The sequence below is a fragment of the Equus asinus genome, chromosome 2 (assembly GCF_041296235.1).
Source record: "Equus asinus isolate D_3611 breed Donkey chromosome 2, EquAss-T2T_v2, whole genome shotgun sequence".
Taxonomy (NCBI): domain Eukaryota; kingdom Metazoa; phylum Chordata; class Mammalia; order Perissodactyla; family Equidae; genus Equus; species Equus asinus.
In genome coordinates this window covers 56,872,279-56,887,913 of record NC_091791.1, presented here as the reverse complement: position 1 = coordinate 56,887,913, position 15,635 = coordinate 56,872,279, and the positions used below count along the sequence as shown (strand labels likewise).

Here is a 15,635-nt window from a genome sequence, read left to right as displayed (position 1 = left end):
AATTGGAATTGAGTGGTTGGATGAAAACAACAACAAAAATTAGTTATCTGTATGTTCTAAAATGTGTAGATGATTGGTGAAAAGGATAAGCAAATTACTGGAAAAACTGACTTTCTAGTTTTCTTCTGGATGCTTATCTTATAAATTAATTTGATAAATAATTCTCTCTCATATTATAGAGACTATGTCAGTTTAGAAAGTTAAAGATACAAAATTTTATGAAAGAATCAATAACAGTTGAAATACATTTATTTCCAAATGTAAAATATGATTTTTACATGACTACCATTAGTTATTATATGAGCAAGGAGACTGCCACATTCAGGTATTAAAAACAATTTTATGGAGTGAAGAATCCAAAACTTGTTTTCATTATCAGAAATAGAATTCTCTTTTAAAGGAAAAGAAGCTGTAATATGCTATTTTGAATCACAATTGAGGAAGAGAATGATTATTTCTTATTTCTTTGGAGAATTTATACTTTAGCGTAAAGGATGTGTCATTAGTAGCGAGTGTGGGAGCATGAAAAGAGAGATCACTCTTTGAGCCTTTAGATCTGCTTTATTTTTGCCACCGTTGACTTAGTAAACTTGATGTTTGTGACAATACCTTCAGAGAAGCATAGAAGACTTTTGTCTTCTGTCAAAATAAACTTGTGGTAGTCATGATTTTAGCTAATTAGATGGTAAAATATTTTTAGAGTAGATTGGGCAAATCAATGTACATGCTTTTCCAAAATGAAGTGGGTAAGTTGTAAAATAAAGAATTTGTGCCTTGTACAAGACTTTGTTAGTCACAACACTATGTGCTCATGAGAAATATAATAATGTTGTGATAACTGGAAACATATCTTCTAAAATTATCCTAGAGCTTCTAATATATAATGGACAATTAGCAAAAATTAAACAGGGCAATTAAAAATATTAAACAATTTACAAATGTCATATGTAATTTTGAAGAGAAATTATTTTGTTTTGTAGTGTAGTTCTATTTTCTTTGGAATTGTTTTGGACTTTCTAATGGGGCTTGGAATCTTTAAGTAGGGTTTTTGTTTGTTTAGTTTTTTGTCCCAGAAAAATCTAGGGTTTTGGAAAGTCATTCTGATGGTTGAACGCAATTCTGCTACCTCTTGGCCATCTACTACTTTTCTTTTGTTACCATGAGGATGTAACTGACTGAGCCGATAGAGGAAGAAATAACGGTAGACTTTGTCACAGATGAGAGGTATTAAACACGAATATGGGCTCTGCAAGTCAAACTTATATGGGCAAAATAGAACGGGATATCTCTAAACGTATTTAATAGGGAAAGTTGAGATGGTGTGTTGTACTTCCTAGGTGAAGTATGAAGATGTGCGATTGGATGCAATACTGTGGGACTGCAGAATCAAGTGATGCCCTCTGTGGGCTAAATGAGGGATTGCGTTTAAGAAAAGAGTGGCTTTTTTTTTTTTTTTTTTTAAATAGGGCTGATTGCTGTATAAAAGGATTGAGCAGTGCAATATTCTGAAATAATTTAGGAAAAATTATAAATATGAAGAATGAAGCTAATATTTCACTTAAATTATTTCCTGAATTGCAACTAATATGGAAATAGCCACAATTGAAATTTCCTAATCTTTTGATCTATTTTTTAACCATGAAAGTAGGCCATAGGGAAGGAACACAGTAAGGGGCAAAATACAGGATCTTCTGCCCACCTCTGATAACAAATATATGTAATTCTGATTATATATTAATTCTGATTAACCAAGATATTTAATTGCTTTCATTAGTTAAATTACTGTTGTAAGAGTGATTGGCAAACATGTAGAGGTGAGATAAGAAGTGCTTTTCTCTGGGGACTCTGTCTTAATTTCTATTAAAAATAATTGAAATATTCTTAAGTAATTTAGAAGTTTGATAAGTTCAAAGAAGTATCATACAGAATGTCTGTTTTAAGTTTTTCCTTTTTTCTTTCTTAAAGTCACTTTGGAATTTACAGTGTTTTGGGCGTATAATGCACACAAAAGTTATGTTTAAAAGCTTACATGGGGCAATATGTCATTATTTCATTGCAAATTTGAAAAATATAATTTCAAGTCTGATTCTACAGTTTGATGTCGCCCTTCACTGGCATGTTGCTTTAAGAGCACCCATCCCCCCTTCCTGCTTGAGCCACTGTGTCCTGTCAGTCATCCTGAAATACACTAGGGTGCTTGTCAGGCTGTTTGCTTACAGATGCATCATAAGCCAAATTGTGAGCCATAATAGTGGCACTGAATTTCTAAATACAAGAAATTGCTTAGACAATTGGTTTAGTATCTGTATATGGGCAATACTCTGTCCTGCAGTAGGTGAGTGAAGTGTCAAACTTTTTAAAATCAAACTTCGCTATAAGGCAAATAGTAATAATTATAGATTATCTGTTGCTTGTTAGCTAACTTTGGGGAAAATTAAATGACATTATTTCTATAAAGTGGGATGAATAGAAACTACTATGTTACGCATTTACTACTTTTATAACTAATTTTCCTTTTAATAACACTAAACTCTGAACTACTTCATAAAATTTCCAATTTTATAAATATCTACTTTTCCGAGTAGATTAGCAGGCATTTCAGATTTAGATAAAAGTGTGGTTCTCTTCCGCATTTTTTCTTTCACAACGACTCAGGCAGACTCAATTGAGCAGAGGCTCAATTCTGCTATTTGGGGTGTTTATTAGGGGTTTTAAAAATAGTGTTGAAACAAATTCTCATGTGCCAACGCCCAAGTTATAGTAGTCTGACATCAGAGCGTTTAAAAGTTCCTACTGTGTAAATGAGCTATTACTTTTTGAGTAAGTGTGGGCAAGACGCTGGAAGCTTTACATTCTGTGGACAGAAAAGGTGTGCAGCAAGCAGGGTCTTTATTTGTGCAAACAAGTTAATTTCCACCATGGGCCTCTAAGCTGAATTGTGCATGGATGCTTTTCCTGTATTTTTTATATGCACCCTTAAAGATTTTTGAACAGACTTGATAAAAGCAAAAAAGAAGGAACTCATGGATTCTGATACTCGTATGTTCAATATAGTAGAGAAGAGTTAAGAGGCAGCAAGGAGTTAAAGTTTTAAGACTTTATTTAGGGTAAATGAGAAGAGATTGCTTTTGCAGATACATGGAATGGTTATTTGTTCATTCCTTACCTTGTTCTAGAGGGGATTTAAAGTGACTTACAAGGCTACATGGAATTCAAGATAGGGTAAATTAAAAGTGGAGTGAAAAAAGAAAGAAAAACAAATATGAGGATATAAAACAGTCAGGAATAAGGCAAAAAATGCAGCAGTTCTCAACTCTGGTTTTATGATACCGGTGTATTATGGATTGATGAGAGAGAAAATACAGAGTATGGAAATCTGATGGGGGAATTTCATGCAAACTAGCCGTCTCCCTTACCAACAGTGGCAGGCCAGAGTGAGGAGAGTGTGTTGGATGGTGAATATTAACTACACTTTAAATGTCACTTGTGTTTTGGTGGAAAAAAGAGTTGAGAACTGCTGCCCCTTTAACCCACACACTGATTTATGTGGGCATAAGTGTGGATCCAAGTTTTCTAGGAGCAGAAAAAAATTTGGACTGTTAATTCAGAGGAAAGATTAAAGAGGCTTAGTTTTTGGGAAACAACAAGAAGTTATCTAAATAAGGTCAAATATCTACATATTAGAATGGATGTGATCAAGACAATGTTTAATCTATTTAGCAATTTTGTATGGATCTAGCCATAGTATATTTTTTCGACTAGCTTGTGAGATTCGTTACTCCCTTTCCTGTCGCTCTTTCAATCTAGTGATAAAGTTTACTTGAAATTCAACTTCTGTTAGGTCAAAACTAACTGGATCAATCTAATTGGGAAAAGTTGTTGGGTAGAGGAAGGAATTCAGAGGCAGGACTCCTGAATGTATTTTGATCTTCAAATACTCAAAAAACAACTGCTATGTTGATGATTTTCAGCTCTGTGCCGCGCACCCGCCTTGTGTAAGTGAGCCGGCTTAGAAACTCAGTGCTTTCACATAATAGTATTGAAAAGGGACAAAAGTGTAACAGTTAAAATTTTGCTAAGGATCTTCAGTAATATCTTCAGATATGAAATTAACATGATGAGTCAGGGATAATCATTTGATTCCTTTTTTATTCCGTTGTTAAAAATAAGATCAGTAAGGAACGATTATTTTTAAAAAAGCAGAACAAAAACAAAGAAAATACTCAAAGCTTTTATTTTTGTACATTTGTACTGTAAACATATATGCAGGTTGACTTAGAGTTCTTGATAGAAAAAATTATAAATCAAACAGGTGACATGTCAGATGTATGGGACAACTTTAGAGATAAGCTGGACACATAGGTTTGAAATTGGGAAAGCAATTATTATGAAGACATTAAGTAGGATTTAGGCACCAGATCAACTGAGTGATGTACCAGAGGGGTCAAGAACACTTAAGAAAAGCTAATTAACTTTTGAAAGCATTAGTTCAGAGATGCTAGTGAGAGATCCACTCAAAGAGCTTATAGAACCAATGGGTATCAGTAGAAATAGATAATTATCTTGTAAGTGAAATAATCTAGAAATATTTTCTGTGTCACTGGGGTAAGAGATGAACAGAAAAGATGTTTTTGCTTCAGGGAGATGGTCCCTGAACTAACATCTGTGCCAATCTCCCTCTATTTTGTATATGGGATGCTGCCATGGCACGGTTTGATGAGCAGTGTGTAGGTCTGCACCCCGGATTGAAACCTGTGATCCTGGGCCCCTGAAGCGGAGGCCGGGAGCTTAACCACTGTGCCGCAGGGCTGCCTCCACAAAAGATTTTTTAAAAGTCAAATTTATTGAGGAAAATATTTATATACATTCAATTCATTCTTTTAGACTTTACAGTTTTATAAACTCTGGCAAATTGTATACAGTCATATAACCACCGCTGTAATCCAACAACATTTCTTTCGATCCAAAAAGTTTCCTTCTGCCCTCTGCAGTCAAGCCACTCCCTAACCCTTGGCCACTGGCAACTACTGATCTGTTTTCTGTCCCTCTATTTTTGCCCTTTCAAGAATGTCATATAAGTGGAATCATACAGTGTGTACTTACTTTTGTCTGACTCATTTAGCATAATGCTTTTGAGAAATATTCGTGTTGTTGCCTGTATGAATAGTTCATTCTTTTTCTTGCGTAACATGTGACAATATGGTTGTATCACAAATTGTTTATCTATCTATCTGTTGATGAAAATTAGAGTTGTTTCCAGTTTCTGACTATTATGAATAAGGCCACCATGAATATTTGCATATGTCTCTATGCAGACATATGCTTTTATTTCTTTTCAGTAAATATCTAAGAAGTGGAATTGCTGGGTCGTAGGGGAGGTGTATGTTTAATTTTATAGGAAACTGCCAAGCTGTTTTCTAAAAGTGGCTATACCAGCTTTCATTTTCATTAGCAATGTGTGAGATTTCCAGTTGCTCCTGGTAGTTCGATCTAGACAAGGCTTGATTAAATTTAGGTTCAGTTCTTTTGGCAAGAACACGTTGTGGGTGGTGTGGTGTACTTCCTACTGCATCATATCCAGAGGCATAGAGTCTGGATTGTCTTAATTTAGGGGATGTTAAGATTGATCAGTGCCTTCAGGCTCTGTAAGCCTGATTCTCAAAGTTCTCCTTTAATCATTTACCTAATGGTTTTAGCCTTTGTTGACCACTGCCTAGATCTATTATTTTTTTAAGGTTGAAAATAGTGATTTTATCATTCTATAATTCTTTATTAGTTTTTCTTGGTTGGAATTATTCTGTAAAGAAGAACTCTTCCCCTCTTTACTACTTCATTACCCTAAAGTATAGTTCATACCAGAAAATCAGTAAAATACTTGATTATTTCCCATTATTTATCAATTTTCAGAAAAATAGGATGGTGTCCTAGCAAATTTGAAAGGTGACCAATGAGTTTTTGTTTTTTTAACTAATGAATTTAAAAAAATAATTTTTTGAGGTCATATTGGTTTATAACATTGTATATTTTCAAGTGTACATTGTTATATATCAGTTTCTGTATAGACTGCTTTGTGCTCACCACCAATAGTCTAGTTTTTATCTGTCACCATACATATGTGCCCCTTTGCCCTTTTTGCCCTCGACCCTCCCCCCTACCCCTTTGGTAACCACTAATCTGTTCTCTTTGTCCATGTGTTTGTTTATCTTCCACATATAAGTGAAATCATATGGTGTTTGTCTTTCTCAGTCTGGCTTATTTCACTTAACATAATTCCCTCAAGGTTCATCCATGTTGTTGTGAATGGGACGATTTTGTCTTTTTTATGGCTGAGTAGTATTCCATTGTATGTGTACATATATATATATATATATATATATATATACACACACATATACATATATACATATACATATATATATATATATATGTACTGCATCTTCTTTATCCATTCATCAGTTGATGGGCACTTGGGTTGCTTCCACATCTTGGCTATAGTGAATAATGCTGCAATGAACATAGGGGTGCATAGATGTCTTTGTATTGTTGATTTCATTTTCTTTGAATAAATACCTAATAGTGGGATAACTGTATCATAAGGTATTTCTATTAATTTTTTGAGAAATCTCCATACTGTTTCCCACGGTGGCTGCATTAGTTTGCATTCCCACCAGCAGTTATGAAGGTTCCCTTTTCTCCACATCCTCTCCAACATTTGTAATTTTTTGTCTTGTTAATTATAGCCATTCTGACAGAAGTGAGGTGATATCCCATTGTAGTTTTGATTTGCATTTCTCTAATAATTAGTGATGTTGAACATCTTTTCATGTGCTTGTTGGCCATCTATATATCTTCTTTGGAAGGAAGATGTTCATATGCTCTGCCCATGTTTTGATTGGGTTTGTTTTTTGTTGTTGAGTTGTGTGAGTTCTTTATATATTCTGGAAATTAACTCCTTGTCAGATATATGATTTGCAAATATTTTCTCCCAGTTGGTGGGTTGTCTTTACGTTTTTGCTTTCTTTTTTTTTTTTTTTTAAAAGATTTTATTTTATTTTTTTCCTCCCCAAAGCCCCCTGGTACACAGTTCTATATTCTTAGTTGTGGGTCCTTCTAGTTGTGGCATGTGGGATGCCGCCTCAGTCTGGTTCGATGAGCAGTGCCTTGTCTGCACCCAGGAGTCGAACCAGTGAAACACTGGGCCATCTGCAGCGGAGTGTGCAAACTTAACCACTCGGCCACAGGGCCGGCCCCACGTTTTTTCTTTTTTTAAAGATTCGTACCTGAGCTAACATCTGTTGCCAATCTTCTTTTTCTTTTTTTTTTTTCTTATTCTCCCCGAAGCCCCATAGTATATAGTTGTATATATTAGTTGTAGGTCCTTCTGGCTCTGCTGTGTGGGGTGCTGCCTCAGCATGGCCTGGGGAGTGGTGCTAGGTCCACACTGAGGATCCGCACCAGTGAAACTCTGGGCTGCAGAAGTGGAGTGCATGAACTTAACCACTCAACCATGGGGCTGGCCCAGTGTCTTTTTGTTTTGCTGATACTTTCCTTTGCTTTGCAGAAGGTTTTTAGTCTGATATAGTCCCATTTGTTTACTTTTTCTTTTGTTTCCCTTGCCTGAGTAGACATGGTATTCAAAAAGATGCTGCTAAGACTGATGTCAAAGAGTGTACTTCTAGGACTTTTATGGTTTCAAGTCTTACATTCAAATCTTTAATCTATTTTGAGTTAATTTTTGTATGTTGTGTAAGATAATGGTCTACTTTCATTCTTTTGCATGTGGGTTTCCAGTTTTCCCAATACCATTTATTGAAGAAACTTTCCTTTCTCCATTGTATGTTCTTGGCTCTTTTGTGGAAGATTAGCTGTCTGTAGATGTGCGTTTTCTTTTTTTTAAGATTTTATTTTTCCTTTTTGTCCCAAAGCCCCCCAGAACATAGTTGTATATTTTTTTAGTTGTGGGTCCTTCTAGTTGTGGCATGTGGGATGCCACCTAAGCATGGCTTGATGAGCAGTGCCATGTCTGCGCCCAGGATTCGAACTGGCGAAACCCTGGGCAGCAGAAGCAGAGCAGGTGAACTTAATTGCTTGGCCATGGGGCTGGCCCCCAGACGTGCAGTTTTATTTCTGGGCTTTCAGTACTGTTCCACTGATCTGTGTGTCTGTTTTTGTGACAGTACCATCCTGTTTTGATTACTATAGCTTTGTAGTATATTTGAAGTTAGGGATTGTGATACCTCCAGCTTTCTTCTTTTTTCTCAGGATTGCTTTGGCTATTTGGGGTCTTTTCTTGTTCCATATAAATTTTAGGATTCTTTGTTCTATTTCCGTAAAGAATGTCATTGGGATTCTGATTGAGATTGCATTGAATCTGTAGATTGCTTTAGGTAATACGGGCATCTTAATTATGTTTCTTCGTCCAATCCATGAGCATGGACTACCTTCCCATTTCTTTATGTCTTCTGTTTCTTTCAATAATGTCTTATAGTTTTCAGTATAGGTCTTTCACTTCCTTGGTTAAGTTTATTCCTAGATATTTTATTCTTTTTGTTGTGATTGTAATTGGGATTGTATTCTTGAGTTCTCTTTCTGCTAGCTTGTTATTAGTGTATAGAAATGCAACTGATATTTGTAAGTTGATTTTGTACCCTGCAACTTTGCTGTAGTTGTTGATTATTTCTAATAGTTCTGGTGGATTCTTTTGGGTTTTCTATGTGTAGAATCAGGTCATCTGCAAACAGCAAGAATTTTACTTCTTCCTTGCCTGTTTGGATACCTTTTATTTCTTTTTCTTGCCTAATTGCTCTGGTCCAAACCTCCAGTACTATGTTGAATTGGACTGGTGAGAGAGGGCACCCTTGTCTTGTTCCTGTTCTCATTTGGATGGCTTTCCTAATGAATTTTTATATATTGCATACGTTTCAGTGTATTGTATTCTTTATTCTTTTGATGTTAAAATTTTCCCACTTTTGGCCGGTGAGAACCCCTTTAAATTGGTTCCTGAGCCTTTTGACAAAAGCCAAGTTGCTCTTTAGCACAAGATATTGCAGGCTCACTCTGTACATTTCCTGCCCTACACCTTCCATCAGCCTTTCCAACAAGGAGCCTAGTTCCTTTTATTGGGAAATAATATTTAGGGAACATAATCTATGCACTAGGTTGCCCTTGCTGCCCATATTTTGGTGTGTGTGTGAACAGATCTGGGAAATAGATATTTTTTAGGAAGAGAAAAATATATAATGAGATCATATTGATATTTCCAATTCATATATGATTATAGAGTTTTAATTTAAACTTTTAAATTTTATATTTGTATCTCTTTTTTCTTATTCTAGAAATCTTATTTCCTAACAACATGAGCATAATTACTTATTTGCTTTCTCCTAATGTGAGTGCGTATACATATGTGTGTATGTATATACGTATGGGGGTGTGTGTGTGTGTATACATACATGAATACTAAATGCAGATTAAGATTACTTTGATGTTCTTTTGTCCTAGAATATATTCCTCTAGTGATTAAAGTAAATACTGTGTTTTGAAGTCACAGTATTATTTGTTTTGGTGTGGTTATGAAGCTAATGTGAAATATAGTTAAGGTTTATTTTCTTTGCTTTATATTTTTCAGGATTGACTTGTGAGTTAATTGTTTTATGATTATGTAAAACATTTACTTGGTTCCAAAGTTCAAACTCTGAAACTAGGTACAGTCAGAGAAGTTTAGCATTCATCTCTGTCTCCTCTATTCGTTCCCTCCTCCTTAAGGACAACCATTTTACTTTGTTTTTGGTTTATCCTTTCTTTTTCTTTTTTTGAAGACGTAAGCAAGAATGCAGATGTTTTTTCAACATTGCCTTTCTTACATAAAGGAAGTATACTGTAAACACTGTTCTGCACCTTGTTTTTTTCACTTAACAATATAGCCTGGAAATCACTCCACAGAAGCATATATGGAGAACTTCCTCACTCTTCTACTGCTGGGTAGTGCTTGTTTGTGTGGATATGTGATAGCATTCCTTTCTTTTTCTTCCCCACTCTGCTTCTGTCCCTCACTTTCTTCCTTCCTTTCTTTCTTCCTTTTAAAAAATTGCTGCAATGAATTGCCTTGGGCATATATCACTTTTTACTTTTGCTAGTTTATATTTGGAGTAGATTTCTAAAAGTGAGTTTGCTAGGTCAAAGGGTAAATACATACACATATATATGTATAATGTATATATGTGAGTGTGTATATATATATATACACACACACACATATATATACACACACGCACACCCCCCCACACATACACATAGGTACATGTGTTACAAATTTACCCTCTCTAGGGACAATGTTTTTGCATATCCACGAGCAATGTATGAGGGTGTCTGATTCTTTCCAGCCTTACTAACAGTTTGTTATCAAAATTTTGGATATTTGCCAATCTGAAAGATGAGAAATGGTATCGCCTCATAGTTTTAATTTGCATCTATCTTATTATGAGATTGGACAGCTTTTTATTTGCCTAGGTGCTATTTGCATATTTTCCCATTAATGAAAATTATTTTTAAATTATTTTATGTTGCGCTCAACTTTAAATAATATCTATTGATCCTTTCCTGTGAAAAATGAGCAAAGAAGAGTGTTTTGGCTTTTCTGTATTTTTTGATTTGTGATTTTGCTAGTCTGTCCACCATGTCCCCAAATGTACTCTTAGTCCATGTGTATTGGATGCTTCGAATGTTCCTTTTATCTTTGTAATATTTTATTTTTTCCTTCAATTTGTTTCTTGAGTTCTTTTATCTTGTTTTTAATTCCCTCATGATGTTTTATTATCTCTTTTTTGAATCTTGTAGCTCTTCTTGAGTTCTTTTTAAAAGAGAGAACTTGTGTATATGTGTGTATGTATTTATATTTGAGTCCACATATAACTATTTCACTGAACTCTTCTTCTGTTACCTTCATTAATTCTTGTTTTTATGAATTTTTTGGATTCCTCCTCCTCTTCTTCGTCTTCTTTCTTTTTCTTTTTTTGCAGTTTTTATGTACAGTTCCCATTACATTGTATGTCACCAGTCATTTCTTGAAGAACAGCATAGGGAGGATCAGGGCTTGAGTGGGAATGAATTGAGGTAGTTGGCAATTTTTAATCCATGTGTGATATTGAATATTTTCTCACTAACGTTATTTCCTTTGCCTCTAGGAAAAGTTTTCTTTCAGTGGTTGCTGCTCCAAAACTCAATATGCTTCACGGCAAAGTCCTTTAAGTCGCAGACTATCAGCATTGTGAACAGGTGATTCAACATCCCTTCCTTCCTTCCTTTACTCCGCTTGACCTCTACCAGCTCCCCGGCCAGGCGGTGTTCATTATAGACGGAAATGGCAGTCATCATGCTAATTCTGCCCTGCCACTCTTGTGATCCTATAGTGTCAAACTAGGTCTTTAGAAAGATATCCCTTTTATTCTCTACCTATCTACACCCTACATCTTAATATTCTAATCAAAGAACTCTTGGATAGGAATTTCAGGGTTGTGGCACTTACTTTTAGAGAAAATTATTTCCCAGTGAGTTGTATATAGACTTTCACCATCCCTTTTTTAAAAAATTTTATTTGGTTATGATTTAACTGTATTTCTTTATTCGTAATTTGAAGTAATGACAAGTTTCCTTGAAGATGGTGGTTTTAATTTTAATCTTTTTTTGTTTTCCATTAGTTTTGATGGAAGGAAGTAACATAAGCATGCATTTACTCTACCATACATTGTAAGAAATCCTGGGAGACAATAGGATGATGATGATGATTATCTTAGAGAGCTGTATAGAGTACAGAGATAAGGAAGCATTGCTTATTTCTATGTGAGCATGTGTGTGTGTGTGTGTGTGTGTGTGTGTGTGTGTGTGTTAAGATGTAAAGAGGATTGTTTGAGTTGAGGTAAAAAAAATGAGCAAGTATTTGTCTAGTGGCTATTGGGAAAGGCAGTCTAGGCGGAGGGAGCAGAGTGAATAAAAGTGTAGGGGCATGAAGCAGTATGGTCCATTCAGAGATCTTCAGATTCTTTGGATTCAGTACAGGGAGGAGGGAGGTCAAAGAGGTGGAGAAAGCTGGAGACATAGGACAGACCAAACTGCCTCAAGTCGTTTGGTAGAGACTGAACTTTATTATGTCAGAATGGGGAATTGTTGAGGGTTTTAAGCAGGGCATTAGTGTAGCATTATCTTATTTTGTATTAGAGAAATCACTTTGGGAACAGTTTGGAGAATAAATTGGAGGAGTGAAAAACTAGAAGCAGGGAGACCAGTTAGGGTATCATTACTGAGCTAAGGAAGTAGTAGATGGGATTGGAGAGGAAATGGCCAATATGAGAAGAGTTATGGGGATAAAAGTAATGTGATTTTTCCACAATGTGAAGGACAGGCAGAGCAAAAGAAAATATTCCAGCATTGTGTTCAAGTGACTGTGTTGAGTGCCCAACTATATAGTGTTGTGATTAATCTAGATCAGAACTGAAGATGGTGCAACACGTTTTGGGGAAAAGATCATGAGTTCAGTTTTGAGGTGCTTGTGAGATGGCCTGATGGGGAATGGATCTGGGGGCTCTGAAGCTCAGGTGAGAGGTCTTGACTGTAGACAAAGTTTTGTGAATCAGAGACTCTAGGTTGAATTGAAGCTCTAGGATGAGATTGCTCTGAGAGAACAATGTCATGTGAGCAGAGGATCAGATGTAAAGGACTGGACCTGGGGTGAGACACCTACTTTTGAGAGAAGGTAGTAGATAAGGAGGAACCAGCAAAAGATAGTGGGGAAGAAGGATCAGAAGGGTAGGGGAGAAGCATGAAAGTGATCTTTTGAGGCCAGAAAAGTTTTATTTCCTGTTTAGTGAATACTTAGCATGCAGGATGAGAGACGTTAAATAGGGTTAATAGGTATATAGTCAGATCTCCTGGAGAAACTTTTAAAAAGTAGTGGTAAAATAGTGAATTTGTTGGTTGGATTGAAAGATTCTGGCACAGACTTTTTTTTTCTTAAAGATTGGTACCTGAGCTAACAGCTGTTGCCAATCTTCTTTTTTCTTTTCTTTTTGCTTTTTCTCCCCGAATCCCCCCAGTACATAGTTGTGTTTTTAGTTGTGGGCCCTTCTAGTTGTGGCATGTGGGATGCTGCCTCAGCGTGGCCTGAGGAATGGTACTATGTCCGCACCCAGGATCTGAACTAGTGAAACCCTGGGGGGCCAAAATGGAGCACCGAACTTAACCACTCGGCCACCGGGCTGGCCCCCCGGGCTCAGACTTTTACCAACTCTCTTCAAGAAGTATGGAAGAGTGGAAAAGCAGGAGGCAGAGGAGAAGCTGAAGTTCTCAAGACAGTTGCATACATACAGTTTTCCCAAGTGTAATAGATTTATGGGAAAATGAATATAGTGTTTTCGAAAACTTTGATCTCATTTTCTTTATTTTGATAAGCACATTCTTATTTATTTCTAGTTAATCAGAGAACAAAGAAGAAATGGGAGTTTTTTGGCTTCAAACTGAGGTTGACAAGAATTCCACTTCCTTTACCATTCTTTTTGATCTCTGCCTTTCAAAAATACCAGACCTTGGGAGAATTCACATATATTTGAGCTGTCTTAGAATATCATGGAATAGAACCGACCCATAGGCCCACTGGACTTGCAGCAAGAAAAGTCAATGTCACTTTCAGGGTGTCTATGAAGGACATGTTACTTCTGCCCTGGCTGCTTAAACTTGATGTCTTATAGCTGAAGGTTATTCTTGTTCTGGGTGATTCAATGAAATCTTCTCTGAGGTCTCACATATTAGATTATCTTCTTCTTAAATTTCAATTGGACTAATTTAGTTCTTTGGCTTTTTAAATTACACGTAGGTAACCTTCATGCTGGGCTTATCTGAAATAGGATCTCATAGGGTTTGTTTCTGGTGTAATTTTTATATGGTACAAAATGTCCTTAAATTGGAAGGCACTGCTACACAGAATAACCATGGGGCATTTCTGTCCTTTCTCCCTACTGCAATTTTGAAAATGTGTGCTATTATGAAATATAGGGTGAGCTTTTAGTGTGAACTGACATTTTATAAAATAACATGAAAGGTATGTTATCAGGAGAGGGGTAATGAGATCATCTTGTTAAATTCTTATATACAATGTTTCTTTTCAGTTAAATCAGAAACTGAATTATAACTTTTTGCTTTCTCTATTTTGGAGGGAGATTAGACTTGACTAGCCATTCACAATAAGAGGGACCTAATATAAGACCTAAACATAAGTAGAATCTGTTATTTTCCTTTGTTTTATTTCATATTGGTTAAGGCAATCTCTTGGGGGTTTTCGTTTGTGGTTTTTTGTTTGTTTGTTTCACTATTTTTGCAGCTCTCATCTAGGTTGTGTGTGTGAGGAAGCAAGTTTTATTTTGGTTACTATGGCTAGAGTAAGCAAATGTTTTAATTTAATTTAATTTTGTTTGGGTCTGCTCATAAAGAATCCATAAAACTCATAATTTTTGCAGGGGAGGGGCTCAATTTGATTATTTTTCAAAGAACTGACAGTAAGGTGACTATTCAAAGGTTTAATGAAGAGAACTTCAAATGCTTCTGGGAAGCTTTTTAAGGTTTGAATTAAAACATGCTAAAGATACTTACTTTTTATTATAAAATGTAACATTGTTTTGTCCTGTTGAAACCCAGACTTCTTGGAAGCTAAGGAAATAAAAAGTGCAGGCTCTCGAGTATCCTGATATGCAGTGCATTTAACAGTTGTGGCCCTAATGCTGGAGCATAACTTTTGTGTACCACTCTGGAATTGATTTCAAAGGGCTCAAGATCCTTTATGAGGCTGTTGTGCATTAGACATTTTTTAAAAAGTGTATTTAGGCATATTGCATTTCTAATTAATGCACATGTAGGAAATATGCCTTAGATTTTGAAGGCAAGAGATCTAATAAAATGAAGTACCAGAGGGGAGCTTTGTTTTAAACTCTTTTGTTATGGGAACAAACAATGAAAGCACCCTTGAACAATAATTACAAGCTGTATAGATGAAAGAGAGATGTTTATCATTACTGTAGACAAGTAGACTCTGCTCTCCTACTGAAAAGGGGATAATAACGTCAACTAATGTTTGTTGAGCTCTTGCTAGGTGTCAGAGACATGGGCTAAGTTGTGGCTTTTATACGGATTTTCGCATTTAACCTTCAAGATCCTTTTGAGGAGGGTAGTAGTATTATTGTATAAGTGAGGAAACTGATGTTTAGGGAAGTTCAGTAACTTGTCTAAAGTCACCAGTGAACAGGGAACAGAGCTTGTATTCTCGCCTAGGCAGTCCAACTTTAAAGCCAATGCTTTTAATTACTGAGATCCAGTAGTGATGAGATGTAGGAGAAGTTAGACCTTTAGCAGATGGTCGGGGCAGCAGGGTGTCTCTCACTGGCTGCTGCATATTACCCTGTGAGGGGCTGAGTAGAGCCGAAATCTAGCCCTTCCTCTGCTGGGCAAACTGGGGGCCTTCCTGCTCACACCTGCAGGGCTGTGTCTACTCAGAGAGTGGCACTGTTTTCTAATTCATTTGCCCAGAAGGGGCATGTTTTTCTAATTCACTCAAAGGCAAATCTTAATTCTATCAACCTCCTCTGAGTACCACT

The 15,635-nt window shown here is 36.1% G+C and overlaps 1 protein-coding gene across 17 annotated transcripts in view; it reads left to right on the top strand.

Moving 5' to 3' along the window:
• The window catches only part of CTNNA3 (catenin alpha 3), a 1,499,312-nt gene that overhangs the window by 40,745 nt on the left and 1,442,932 nt on the right, over positions 1-15,635 (top strand). For 6 of the 17 annotated variants that reach the window (XM_044755879.2, XM_070488658.1, XM_070488679.1 and 3 more), the window contains exon 1: positions 2,160-2,335. The exons of 4 other annotated variants lie outside the window; for them this stretch is intronic. The gene's annotated coding sequence lies outside the window, so the exon portion shown is untranslated. Of the gene's footprint in view, positions 1-2,159; positions 2,336-11,183; positions 11,275-15,635 lie in introns of those variants that run through there. 7 more of the 17 variants (XM_044755899.2, XM_070488661.1, XM_070488695.1 and 4 more) reach the window with 2 other exon arrangements.